The sequence below is a fragment of the Lissotriton helveticus genome, chromosome 1_1 (genome assembly GCF_964261635.1).
Source record: "Lissotriton helveticus chromosome 1_1, aLisHel1.1, whole genome shotgun sequence".
NCBI lineage: Eukaryota > Metazoa > Chordata > Amphibia > Caudata > Salamandridae > Lissotriton > Lissotriton helveticus.
The window spans coordinates 108,155,011-108,169,981 of NC_136057.1; the positions used below are offsets into that span (position 1 = coordinate 108,155,011).

The window sequence follows — 14,971 nt, forward strand, 5'->3', positions numbered from 1 at the left end:
TGCCACCCAGTCTGGATGCAGGCCCAACCAGAGCACGGGAACAGCGCTCATTGAACTGACCTACGCATCATCCTAGACAGAGGAGAAGGTAAGGGAAGTGTTGATCTTTGGAAACATCACCTGTCCATGGGACTCCACCATCCAACCTAGGACCTACTCCCACCTCGAGCTTGTGCACCAGCAATCTAGGAATCATCATCAACAAAAAGATGGACAGATTCGCCCGGTCAATGAAGTCACTGCTTCCACAACCTAAAGAACATTTTCAAATGGCTCCCGAGAATCACCATAAGATCGTCATATACACTCATCAACAGTAGTTTGGACTACAGGAACTCTCTCTATGCAGGAATCATCAAACAGCTCACCAGAGGGCTGCACACCACCAAAAACACAGCAGCCAGGCGTATCCTCAACCTCCCACTCAGAACACATATATCAGCTCCCTGGCTCCAGATACATAAGCGCCCACAGTTCAAACTCTTCACCCACACATTCAAGACACTACCCAACAAATCCCTGTCTACACAACTGCCTCTCCTTCCAACAACCCCTATGCACCTCCGTTCAGACAGACTCATACTCAGACACATCAAATGCATACATAGAAACAGACCCAGAGGCCAACTCTTCTCATACATCACTCCTAAAGTGTAGAACTGTAGAAGTAAAAAACCTTTTTAGGGGTTCACTGATGCACCTGGTCCTTAAACCAACAAAGAAGAGATCGCCACGGAAGCTGTAATATCAAAAGAAGTATTTATTAACCTCACATGAGGGAGACTGTGTTAATACGGTACCCTAAGGGCACTGTATGAGGCAGTCTAAGGAGTACAAAGATCACACGTCTTATATACCCCATTTACCGCTTGTTGGACTTGGCCCTTCTGGCAGGTTCACCCCTAAACTTTTTGCTTTTAATCAGACCCTCCAGGATTTCGCGATTTCGCGATTTGCCGCAAAATCGGCACTTTTGTAAAAATGCCGCGATTTTTACAAAAGTGCCCGCGAAATCGGCACTTTTTTAGAAATGGCGGCATTTTTACAAAAGCCGCTATATCCTGGGGAGTCTGAGTAATGGAGCACCTGACAGCGGATGTATATGTAGTTGTGTTGTGTAGTGTGGTGAGCGTGACTGGCGACTGCCGCGCACCAATGTGATTACAAACAACCTTGAAGAACTTCTAAAGGAGCGGACACTTCATATTAACATGGTACATGCGGTAACATACTGTTGGTGTCTTCGGAGCGGGGAGGAGAAACAGGCGGGTCGCTTAGTAAACAGACTGAGAGGTTGAGGGAGAGACTGGTGGAATGAACGAAACTGTGGTGAGATAGAGTAACCTTGTGACTGGTACCCAGCAGCGGGTAACCATCTTTTAGCCTGGGTTGAATGGGAAGAGAAGAGTGAAAAATTATCTGAGAAATGATTCGAGGTAGGACGCAGATTAGACACAGAAATGGGCCGGAGGAGAGGTGGTGAGGTGAGACCGCTATACTGTGACGTATCTAGGGATAACAGAGAAGGTGCTTATGATAGATGCAGCGAAAGCATGCTAAGTAGAGAAGCTGAAGAAGAGGGTGAAGCAGTGGACGGAGTAGAGGGGGAGAAATGGTACCGGGAGAGAGGTGCGATGCATGACAAGGGTCTAAGTGAGGTAGTTGATGGTGATGGACCAATGCAATATTGACATTCCTTCCAAAGAGACGACTGGAACCTTACATGTGTTGGAGCATCCTGTCTGACATTTTGCATTTGACCTTTTGGCACCAGCACCCTTAAGAACACGTTTTTCAAAAGAGTGCAAATACGTAAAAGCAAACATTGCAGTGATACCCGAATATGTTTCCCGAATTGCCGCCTTATAAAGAGATCATTTGCCTGACTAACTAAAACCTGCCATTGTTTTAACCTGTACTGAAATAAACAAGCTGTTATGCCTCCAATCTAAACAACTCTAATCACTAGTATATGCAGTAGACCATTGTACTATCGGCCATTCCTATGTGACTCTTAGAGTATATCCATTCTTATCCCTTCCCTATGTATATAGAGATAACTATAATCACCAGTCTCTTCTTTGTGTGACTTTACATCTTGTACATTTGCAATTTTTTTCTGTGTGTATCTTTTATGTAACACATGTAATCCTAAGTCCTTATGTTTTGCAACTGGTTCTTATGTAAAGCGCTCTAACACCTTCGGGTCTGAAGCAGAGATAGCCATCTAACAAACTACATAGAATCACACGGTCTGCTTGACAACACACAATCTGGATTCTGCCGCTATGAGGTACAGAAACCAAAGTAATGGACTTAAGACAAAAATCGCTAACTTTAGATCAAAATCACTCTGTGTCTCTCATCCTGTTGGACCTCTCATCTGCATTGAACACACCCGATCACAGAACATTTCTAAATTACGTGAAACTTTGGGTCAGCATTACCAGAAAAGTATTGGAATGGTTTAAGTCTCTCCTACGTGAAAGAAAGTGGCAAATAAAACTTGATCTAAGTATTTCGGTACTCGCCACTGTGGTATGTAGTGTCCACAATGAGTATAACTAATCCCACTCTTTTTCAATTTAGACATGTACCCTCTAGCCCACCTGATAAAAAGGAAATGCTGTAAATGCCAGTTATATTCCATAAGATGGCACTAAATGCTATTTCTCAGTCACACGCTAGATGATATTCTATAACTAGACCTTTACCTGAACAGTGATCAGGCCAAATTCTTAATTCTAAATTGTAAAGAAACCAAATATACATAGCTTTATGTTGTTAAATAACTAAAAAAACTAAGATATCTGTGTTTGTAGTAGGAAAAATGGCCACATAAAATGCCGCAAAATTGCGGCTAAATTTCCATATTTGTGACGCTAAATTTCCATTTTTGTGCCTCTAAATTTGCTAATCCATGCCGCTATATCCTGGGGGGTCTGTTTAATGATGACCTGGTGATGGTGATTTTTGGGTTCTGCGCACTTTCACTGTGTCCCAGTGGAAAGTGCGCGCGCACTCTGAGTGCGTGGAGTAAGGTTGGCATGCCCTCCCATAGGAATTCATGGGGAATGTCTGTGTCCCTGGTAGTTCCTGATGCGTGGGGTGTGCAGGCTCGAGTCTGGTATGTGCGGACTCGTGTGATTGAATGCTGCGAAATGATGTATGCGGCGTGTATGTGTCTAGTATGGAAGTGCCACTTCTAGACATGGCTGTGCGTGTGCTGTAAAGGTGCTGGCGTGTGATTGGCTGGAGCTGGCTGGGATGCCAGGCTCCATGAGTCATGATGGGTCTGCCCGGTGGTGAGCGTGGAGATTAGCATGCTGATGGCTGGGGAGGAGTGCACCTGGGTCCTGAATAGGGCTGGGCTTTCCCCACACAATGCAGGCTCCGCCCCCTGTGGTGTGTCTAATGACCCTAGCCTCCCTAGTGAATAGAAAGGGTGGTTGAGCACATCAAGGGTGCTCCAAAACCAGCTGCGACTGGTTTCTCACCCCCCGTCACCTCAGACAAAGGAATTTACAGTATAAGAAGGGGCTGTGTCCCCTTACAATTTGTTCTCTTCCAGGATCCTTTTGCTGAGGGGCGCTGCTGCTGCTGGCGCCAGGAGGAACCTCCATTTGGGACTGCCTTCCTGCCTGGAGGGCCCAGTGAGCTGGCCCCTGGCCCAGCCTTGCCCCCCCATCTTGCTGCATTCTTACAAGGACTTTTTGCTGGACCTTTGTTTGCCTATAGCGCTGTGAGCGCTTTATTTTCCCCTTATAGCGCTTGGGAGCGCTGTATTCCCCTCTAAGCGCCTGGGAGCGCTTTATTTGCTATTATAGCTCTTGGGAGCGCTGTATCTTTTCAGCCAGTGCCCAACCGGCATTTCCCCACTAGATTGCGGCATCACGCGTATTTCCGTGATTTTCCCTAACGTTATTAAGCCTCACAGCGCGACCAGAGCCGAGGGGGGGAGGCTCGTCAGGGAGGCCGCGCTGCCATTGGCTGCTGAGTCAGCCTATGCCCTGAGAGGAGAAACCGCCGCGGCCCGTGCAGCAGCCCAGGAAGTCAGGCAGCCAGTGGCCGATGTGGGCAGGGCTTGGGGCGCGACCCGGAAGTGCTCCGGTGGAAGCAGGAAGAAGAGGAGCCGAGAGACTAGCGTGGCCGGGGCTCGAGTGAAGAGCCCTGTGTGCGGGCAGAGCCCCGGCCCGCGGCCCGTTTGCAGAGGAGTCTGGCGTAAGACTGAGCCAGAGAGGGGCCAGAAGCATAGCCCAAAGCTGGAAGGAGGACGGGAGTCCACCCAGCCTCCACAGCCCAGCGCGACCAGAGCATTGAGCCGGTGAGTGCGGGTGATTTAGAGGAGAAGGGGGCGTCGGAACACATTGCTGGTGTCCGCCCCCCTCCCAGTAGAGCGACCTCCGGGGCCACGGCTTTGTTACTGGAGCCCCTAGAGGCTTTATCCGGCCTATATTGATTTACGAGCCCCAGAGGCTCGTGGGGGCATTCTTGCTTCGGAACCCTGTGAGGATCTTGGGGGCCATAGTTGCTTCGAGTCCCCAGGAGGGGGGCTCCAACGAAGGGGCACATTGTTTTAGAGCCCCGAGGCTCTTGAGTGCCATTCTATTTGTGTTAGAGCCTGAAAGACTCAGGGGGCACACCATTTGTCAGAGCCCAGAGAGGCTCCGGGGGCATCACCTTGTTTTGCGAGCCCAGAGAGGCTCGTGGGGGCATTGTTGTTTCATTAGAGCCCAGTGAGGCTCAGGGACAGCCAATTGTTCAGAGCCTGCGAGGCTCCAACACTGGCCCCATCATTGTCTCCACAGCTGCCCAGCACTTCGTGGGCAGCTGCTACGTTTAGGCCCCCCTAACATTGGGATACAGGGCGTCCTAGCCCCCACAAGGCCAGTTGGCCTATGGACAGTCACATGTGGTGACTTATGTGAGTTTGGCGCAATTGTTCTTTGGCTGCACCTCTGAATGTGTTTTGATGCATCATGTGCCATGTTCTTACACCGCTGAATGTATGTTATGCATCATGTGTTTTCATTCCCTACACCTCTGAATGTGTTGTGATGCATCATGTATAATGTTCCTATGCTTATACCCCTACAGGTATTGTGATACTTAGGTGGTTGTTTTTCTCCTACTACAGGTGGTGCTAGGGAGGTCCTGGTTCCCTGCGCAATATTTTCCTAAGGTGGTTAGGGTTGCGTAGGTGGTACTTAACATGTACCAGTAGTTACTGGTTGTGTGCTACAGTGATTTACATTCTATGTTCTATGTTCTAAGTGTTAATTCAACCAAGTGCTAAGTTCTAAAAGTACATATTCCTGACAGTGGTCCAGGTGGCCCTGTCTTGTACATATCCCTTGTAAATTCTGCCCGTGCCTGTTGGCACATTGTAAAGTGTTTGTTTTTATCTAATGTGTTTTGGTGTAATACAAAGGCTATTTTTATACATAACCCTGTGTGGAGTTTCCTTTGTGGTGGGCCTTGGGTGTTGTTGCTGGGGGTGCGTGCGCAAACACTTAACTTACATCGCCTCCGAGTTTAGCCTTACTGCTCGTGCTGCGTTACTCACCCCCGAGCAGGGGTTATCTTGGCGTGTAACTCCCTTGCCCTGACGTGGAAGTGGTGGTCTCTGACTGACTTTGGTGCAAGCCCTGGCCAGCCAGGGATCCCATTTCTAACACCGCTGAGTGTGAGGAAAGACTCTTAAAAGAGGCAGTATAAGTGTGCACACAAATACATATAAGGATTCATAAGAAGCGCTTAGTCAACAAGGTGGGAGGAGAGACTAAACTGCTTACATCAGTAAGAATAGCCTGACAGTTACATACTAGGACAGGTGTATTGGCAGCTACAGGCCTTTCTGAGCATGTGCAAGGCTCTGGCTCAGTGATGAAGAAGTGAACTATATCACATGACACAAACAGAATACAAGGGCAGTCAACAGTGAAGAGGGAGAAAGCACATGGCGAGCACATGGCTAACTAAAATGGCTGCCACAAACAACAAGCATTTACAATGCAACGGTTTTGCCTTTGCAGCCAGCATGCGATCCTACACGCAGAACCCCCAACAGCACAATTTACAAACTACAAGCATTGGCATTGAATTTAAAGCATATTTAATTATATATGATGACAAAAAAATCATTATAAAAAAGCGTTGGCTAATCCTACGAGTCGAAATGCACATGACATCTCTTATGACCAAGTAAATTCCAGCAGCAAAAGTCCCATAAACCAACACATACCATAAACACAGCACCTCAACACACAAGTAGCGTTTCAAGGCACTGCTGCCCCTCTCTAATCACATGCTGATGGATGTACCCCGTCCTAAAATTAAAAGTGAAAGGGGAGGGGGGGCGGGAACGGGCACACGGGAGGGGGGCGGATCGGACACACGGACAGGGGGGGGGGGTGCGGGGGGCGGACAAAATACATAAACTTACCTGATTGCCTCGTGGGAGCCAGCTGCCCCTTCCACCATTGCCCCTCCAACTCCATGGCATGGGAGAGGCGCAGCTCCGGGACACCCGTGCACCGCTCCGACCTGTGGTTTCAAGAAAGACAACGGAGAGTGAAAGGGGAGGGGGGGCGGGAACGGGCACGCCCTGACAACAACAAAAAAAAAACTCCTGACGGATAGAGGAGTGACGAGTGCATACAGCGGGACCTGGCCACGGGCAGCGGAAGCATTTACGGCCGGAAACACGGGGGGGGGAGGGGCGGGAACGGGGCACACACGGGCAGCGGGAGGGGGGCGGCATTGACAGAGTGGGAAGGATAGGTAGTCCTCAAACCTGCCAACTTGAACAAAAGTCTCACAGTGTGAGAAGGGGCGGGGCCTTGGAGGGAGCAGGGCATTGTGCCGAGAAGTACCTCAGAGGCACTTTTGCTCCCACTCTGCCACCAAAGCTTGCTGAGGCTGGTGCCTATGGCATGGGATGTTTTCACACCCCTTAATGGACGCCTCGAAAAACGAGATGGAATTCCACTATTTACAGTGGATTTCAGCTCTTTTTCCATGCCTGGGTGTGATATCGACGCCTCGCCGGGTAACCATGCGATAAGAACTGATACAAAGGGCAGGCCTGGCTCTAGGGTGGTGCGACCGGTCCCACCGTACCGGGTGCTGACTTCTGGTGGGGGCGCCTAGCAATATGGTTTTAAAAGCACCAGCTGCTGCGTTCTTTGCCTGCAGAAATTTTCAGCCAACTATAAAAATGTCAGAATAACTGGTGATTAACTGTTATGAAAGAGCTGCATGAAAACTGCAAGGTATAGGCTGAGCATTATGCTTTTTCCCAAGTCTTTCCTTATCCTAATGTTGTAAAATGTGTTTATTTGGGTAGAAATCAATTCTTCTTATTAAAGTGAACCCCCAACCATGGTGTTCCATTTTCAATTCTGAGTTTGTGCTTCTCCAGACCAAGCACTCTTGAACTATACTGTCTACTAGTATGGATGACACATGACTCCAACACCTTGTAGTCCTATGTAACGTTATTTACACATGTATGATTGATTGTCTGTGGGTAATGTGTGTGAGGTAAAGTGCTCTGATACTCTACAATGGTATGTGTGGCGCTATGGAACTAAAAAATCTGGAGACTTGAGGGGCACTGTTAAATTGTGGTGTTGAGGTAATCCGTGGCAGAGGTGGTCATTGGTGGGGGCGCCAACAAACATTGTGGCACTGGGCGCCACCAGCAAAGCGGCCCTGGTCATTGGGTCACCCCACCATGTGAGCTAGCAGGTCTGAATCCTGTCAGAGCAGAAGGCTTCGGAAAGGACAGCGAGGGTTCACATTTTTATGGGGGAAGAGGGGAGGGGTGTCGCTGTTTCTGTGTGTGTTTTTTCCCTCTATTGACGCTGCATCTCTAGTACGTGGCCGCCCGGAGTTGTCTATGATGCTTCGATCATTTGCGCGAGGCAGAGGAGGCGTGCAATGCCGGGCTAGGCAACGAAGCCCCAGGCCATATCAAATGGTGAGAAACGATGCCCCCACCCGGGCAGAGCAGCACGTAATACAAAGAGCAGGCGCCAGGAATGGCGCGCGGCGAGCAGCCCCGCTCCACAGCGCGCGCCCGCCAGCAGCGAGGCAGTAGAGGAATATTTTCCCACATGCATACATTTTACAGGCAGTGTTATGCTCGTGGTGAGAGCGCTGTGCCCGGAGCCAGCTATTTCTCGAGAAGAAAGGATAGCCAGTCGGGAAAATGTACAGGAACTGCTCTGAAACGCGCATCCGGTATCAGGGCATTCGGTGGCCACCTACCGTGCTATAAATATACGGGGCTACCTTCTCATTAAATGCCACCCAGGAGCTGCGCCGAGACATGCCTTGTGGATAATATGCCATGGAAATAATTCGCACACAGTGCCACCAAAAAAAGAAAATACATCGAACATGGGTTATAGCATGCCGTGTGCTTTGAAGCACTGCGTTGACACCAACGAGGCACACGGTAGAATACTGTACAGAGCTGCTTCCCTAACAAGCACTGCCTGCCTTGCCCTCTGCACGGTATGCAGGGTATGCACACTGTGTCGTCATGCAGGAGGCAAGCGCTGAAAATGTACTGGCTGACACTGCTTCCCAATATCCCTCTCGGACGGCCTCCCCCAGCTGCGGGGCCAGGCTGGCTCACTGTGCCGTCTGGCAGTGCCCGGAGGGCTGGCCCTATAGCGTCTTTATTGGCTGCTCTTGGGCTCGGTTTATGGTCTTCTGGGCCAGAGGCGCAATAGCGGCACATTTCGGCGGGGGTGTGTGGGGGGGGGGGTATACTGTTGTTTTTACTGATATTACCAGAAACATTGCCTATAGCAACCCACAAATACGAGTTCTCTCCTGCTTTGCAAAAATCTATATAGAATGTTTTTACAAGTTCAAAACGGCCCAATTTCCAATGCGTTACTGGGCCACTTTTATTTCCAGGGCCTATTTTCTGTACCATTCCAACCCTGCCCGGATGGTGATCACTCCCACTCTTTAACAGTACTGCGTTAACTGAGTATGCCCTATTTTGTGTCTTATTTTGAGCACGGAGGGTAAACAAACAAAGCACTCACCTGGACTTCGTTCCCAGATTCGGGTGCGTTCCCGGCTTTCGGCTGACGTCGCGTGACGTCGGCAAAAGCCAAAGAATCTCGGGAACGCCCCCGAATCTGGTCCGGCATTGACGGACAGGCCCCTTGTCCAATGGCTAGGCTCCATTTATGGAGCCAGCCAATGAATGACGAGGGCCGACCCAAAGCCACACTACAGTTCTCATCAGGTTTTCGCCTGCGCGAAAAAGATGCGCAGAGCGCATCTTTTCGCCAGGCAAAACCTAAAAATGGCTTCAGCTGATGCTACCAGCAATGGCAGCTAGTTTTCCATAGAACGACTTCCCTCAACACATCAGAGCCTCCTCCTCACTTCTTGAGCTACGCAAGAAGCTGAAGACATGGCTCTTCAAAACATGTCTAGAGTTTGGACAGATTTAGGGTGCAAAATTGGTGCAGCTTAAATTCTTTTTCAATGTATTATTAGGAATCTGTTACACACAGTGGTTTCTGGCTGAGATGCATCTAAGCCGGGCAGAATCCACTGTCCTAGATAGGATGCGTATGATACACTTGCCTGATAACCTATGCTCACCCTTGGATAGCTTGGCACAGAGCAGTCAGGCTTATCCTCAGGGTCAAAGTGTAAAGTGTTGATACAACCCTCAACCTCACAACACCCTGTGGATGCTACAAAAAGACTCTACACAGTATGTATACAACACTGGGCTTTGTATTGCACACACATTGAAATCAAAACGACATACACATTGGATATATACTTTACAGTTATATGGAATTTTCAAACTCTTCCATTAGCAGCAGAACGGCATTAACATATATATAATTGTCCTGGGTGTTCTCTTGCACCATTATCCCTCCAGCCTTGTAAGCAACATACACACAATACAAGCAATCCCTTCCACATTAAAAGCAACAGAAACATATATCCAGGCTGGTCAGAGGTATTTCACTTTTCCGCTAACACATTTGCATAAACAACAACATTCCCTTTATCGCGTACTCGGTAAACTTGTAATGGTCAAGAAATCAAAGGTTATCTCTACACCTTATGACTTAGCCCCTCAGCCACTCACACTACACCAGACAACGACACAGATTGCCCCTGCTGTTGACACTTTAATTAGATTAAGAGACCACCTAAAGTGGAAAGAAACAGCTATGTTGTCGTTCATCCAGATTAGGTCCCGAGGCACCCAGTGGCACCTTCACGAGTGCAGGATCACTATCCTCTGCGCAAGAAAAAGACTGCAACACCAGAAGCTGGCACCCTCCCAATTTGGAGAATGATTCGTCTCTGGCAGAGGTGGGAGCTACAGTTGCTCCAGAGAGCAAGTCGTGGGTGCACACAAGGCACGGCGAGACCTTTCAGTCATGCTATCCTTAACAACGTCGTACCTTGAGGCATGGGCCTGGGGAGAGGGAGCCGGTGACCTCAGACTGAGGCCGCAATGTCAGGCTCTGTCATCCTCCCAACCTGGAGGTCGGACACAGTCTACGCTGCCAGCTTGGCTATCGCAGAATCTGCAAACTTCTCTCAACACTGCTCAGAAACCATACGATAAGGAATACTAACTAGCAGAGGTTTCTGGCTGTAAGCTTGAGCCTCTCGGACTCATTAAACGTCCCCTGCACTTGTCGAACTTGTGACGCTATAGCCACCCCAGGTGTGCCACTAACCTTTACCATCTCACTCTTCGGCATGATCTGATGACTGCACATGTCGAGAGGGTCCTTGTCCCAACCGACGATCACTTCCACGTGCTTACGCCCCACCCTGTGCGGTCCTTACGATCTTGTGGAAACGGGGAGATTTTTTCCGTCCCTGGGAACTCGTGGGCAGGATGCCAGTCAACCAGCCCTTGGAGAGTGCTTGGGGACCTGGGCCACAACAGTTGCCAATTAGCTGCAGGCCAGCAACATCCAGGCAAAATCCACCAATTGATAGTCCCCTTCCTAGAGCACAACAAGCCCCATGCCACCACTAGTCTGCATCCAGTTGCAGCCCCCACGCCTCAATAGTTCTTCTTGTTGATGTGACAGCATCGAACCAGCATAGTATGTTTCCAATCCCCAAAGCGTCTCTAATTCCTAAAGGCAGAGCCCCAGTGCTTATACCCACAATGACCTATGAAGATGAGATCAGCTCAAAAGGCCACCTTTGAAATGCACGGGCCCTCTCTAAATGTTGTCATGGCTGACATCCTACCCTGATCAGTATCTTTAGTGGGGCCACAACCCTGCCACTTAGAATGCAGGTGCCAATTCCACCCCCTCTTAACCAACACAGGAAGGCCCCTCAAAGTGAGAGGTCTACAGTATACCTTGAGCACTTAGTTTATGGCTTTCTTATCAGAAATGCACAGATGTAACCATCCCCCAGCATCCATCTGTGAATTGGAGACAGGTGGATAGGCATACAGAGCCATGAGTACAGACATTCCCACTTTCACAAAGTGGTATTTCCACAATCATAATGTCGAATTCACTCACACCACCGGAGCAGGTTCGCCATTACGAACTCATCGATATCAAACACTATACTGACACATACAGGAAATCCAGCTCAATAGCCTTTCCACAGATCGCTCAGGCCAATCCAATACGAGGAGCAGGCCCTACTGTACCAAACACACTACTCTGTACCAGTGTACCTGCTCATGTGTCGATGTGATGTGTTGTGTTGATGATGTTTAAAATCTCTTTTTTTTTAAACAGAGACATGTACGTTCCACTGCTTGAAAGGCCTCCTACCTGGCACACCCAAGGTCAGTGCACACACCCAGAATCCCTGCAGCAGACACACAACCTCTGCAGCAGATAATGCAATAAGCCAACCTATGCCGCTGAAAACTTTTGCAATTACTGAGGATTTACCTGAGATATGAAACAGGGGCAAAGGGGGATGGGGCAGCAGCCTGGTGGACAAGCATTTGACACAGGGGTAGACTTACAGCGAGAGCCGAGCAAAGAGTGTGCACAGATTTATCACAGAGCAATAAGATGCAGTGCAGTGGCACAAATTCCTCAGTACAGTAAGATGCATTGTAGTGACACAGAAACCTTATAGTGCATTAAGATGCAGTGTAGCGTGCACAGATTTCTCATAGTGCATTGAAAAGCAGTGCAGTGGGCACATATTTTTCACAGTGCATTAAGATGCAGTGCAGTGCACAGATCCTCTCTTTAAAACAAATGATGACCACAAACACTCCCAGGGCCGGACGGTAAAGGCCCCCAGAGGTCCCTGGATAGCAGAGCCTGGCTACTGGCAGAGAGTTTTTTCAGGATCATTCAGTCTATTTCTACAAACACAGCACAAGGTGCTGACAATCTCCTACCTGAGCAGAAACCTGTGAAGACATTTCCAGGCTCTCTCCTCCTCCTATGGCTGGGGGGGGGGGGGCAGGTGCAGATTTAGGGTCGGGAGAGGTGGTGGGGGGGGTCATGAGGGTCTGAAGATGAAGATAACTGCACAGAGAGACAGGGCGTCCCTCCTCCTCTGCAGCAGGCTGGACACAGAGGCAGAGGCTGTAATTGATGTCAACATCCGCTGCTTGTACTGTCTCTGCCACCGCTGACCTAGAACAGGAAACCCTTCTCCCTTTCATACAATGTGCTTAGTTGATTCATCTCAGCAGGCGAGGTGCGCCCTCTGCTGGCCACTTAAAGAACCATCACATGCAGTCTCTAGTGAAAATACACAAACAAGCATTTCCGGACAGGAAATGTATGGGTTTTTAGATGTCTCTTCACTTCACTTCACATGAGCATCTTCAAAACACTGATGGAGAGGACTAAAGAGTATTTACAGAAAGTTGTCAACTGGAAGTGACAGTTTATATTTCATTAAATATATGAGAATATGTGTTAGTGGTGCAATTAAACTAGATAGCTCATTAAGTTTTCATTTTATTTTTTTAGCGCTTTAATTTATTGGGTTTTTCAGATGGACATCATGGTACATAGAAAAGTTAATAGAGAAAAATACCATGCAATTTTATACACCAGACCAAATACAGTGTGGCATAAGTCATATGTCAAAGCGGAAATTAAAAGAACATATTTTTTCTAATCTTCTTGTGCTTTTGGGTTATTCCTTATCATAGCTGCCAAGGTTTCAGATTGCTATGAGTGACATTTCAATGACAACGAGTGACACTTTCTGGCCAGCATAATTAAGTGAAGAAGAAGAGGAAAGCATATAAATATCAGAAATGACACCCATCTGAGCAACAAGAAACTAAAACGTTAAGTGCTGCAAAGTACCAGAAATGGAAGGGCACTAACCTAGTGCCCTTGTAAAATCAGAGGCACAACACTACTGTTAACTGCTGCAACCAGTTAAAATATCTAAAACACTCTAAAACCATTTATAAGCAATAGCTGTTTTTTTTTTTTACTGAGTTTTATATAGCGTGAACTTGACCCGTTATCGAGTATCAGAGCGCCTTCCATTGCACCAGTTGCATTACATGAGGACACATTCATCATTTTTGTTACGCACTTAGAGATTACGTAATTTGCCCAGAATCGTAGGATGTTCAGCGTCATTGCCGAGACTCTAACCCAGTTCCCCAGATTCGAGGTCGACCGCCCTTTCCGTTAGGCCAACTATGGTTTCACCATTAAAGTTCGCCATGCATGCAATGGTGTAAAGCTATTTCTGTGATATCGACTGATGGAGCTAAATCTGTTTGTCTATTTCTGTATTACACATGCAGCACAAATGGTGTAATTCATAAGGATATGTGCGGACTGCTGTGATTTCTGTCTCGAATCAGGAGGCACGCTGGACGTGAGAGGAGCTCTTTGACCTGGTGGATGTCACCAGCTTCAAAGTACTAGTGTTGCAAGGAGACAGCAACAATTCCAGGGGCTGAGCAGATAGGAAATTGAACTAGGGACATGTTGCCACAGCCTCGGATACCTGTTGTGAAGACGGGCCGGTGTTCTACGGGCACAAAAAGACGGGGAGCTCAAAACAACGTTACACCCGAAGAAAAGCAATTAGTCATTCCAGCTTTCACCAGCCTTAGTACACCCACTGGGCCCTAGGCTTTTTGCTGGCAATCAATCGAGGCAAAGGAGGAATATCACTGGCCAGGCGGATCTCTTTGTCCAATGCAGGACCCGGGTCCAGTCTTGTAGGATGTGAGAGGGCCCAACACAGATTTCCGCTGCCTCACCCTTCATAATTATAGTCAGCTAACAGTAGTCTAGGTCACAGCCTGTCAGGCTGCTGTATTTCAAAACACACTCACTGACAACTCACAGAAGCAAAATAAAAATCATTCATTACAGCTGAGATTCCGACTGCCATGTGAGCCGGCGCGCCACACGCCCACGACCTCAGTTTAGTTGCATCAGTATGGCCAGCCGTACCACGCATCAGGCATTAGACTAACGCATTTCAGTTTGGTGGTCCGCATCACCTCACTGAAATGCGAAGTCACGCATTATAGCGCCTCCTTAGCTGGAATAATGCACCATAACTGAGGGGCAATGTGTGTTGCGCGCTGTTCCAGGTAGATTTCAGGGGCGTGCTCATGATCTACTCCTTGCAACTCTCTCCTTTGTTACAATGTATTAGGACTGGACGCAACACGGGCCGATACGACAAGGCATCATTGAGGAGTCACTACCAAATGACTTGGCTACTTAGATACTTAAAATATAATTGTGAAGCCTTGAGACATTTTAATAAGTGGTGGGGGTGAGTCACAGGGTTAGTCCTACAGTGCTGTCTGTCCACGCTACCCACAGTGGTGCGAGGCATTTCAGGAAGGGTTCGCTGACACTTGTCAGTGTGTTGGGCAAATTTAATGGTAGCACAAGTCCTCTTCGCCGCTCGCACCATGGCATTGTGGATGAGGATCGGTTCCCGGACCCAGAGTTGGCCACGC

At 48.5% G+C, this 14,971-nt stretch overlaps 1 protein-coding gene across 1 annotated transcript in view; it reads right to left on the bottom strand.

The window, feature by feature from the left end:
* Positions 1–12,447, bottom strand: part of LOC144768010 (uncharacterized) — a 37,433-nt gene extending 24,986 nt beyond the window's left edge. The window contains exon 1 of the mRNA XM_078651404.1: positions 12,407–12,447. The gene's annotated coding sequence lies outside the window, so the exon portion shown is untranslated. The remainder of the gene's footprint in view (positions 1–12,406) is intronic.
* Between the last annotated feature and the right edge of the window lie 2,524 nt (positions 12,448–14,971).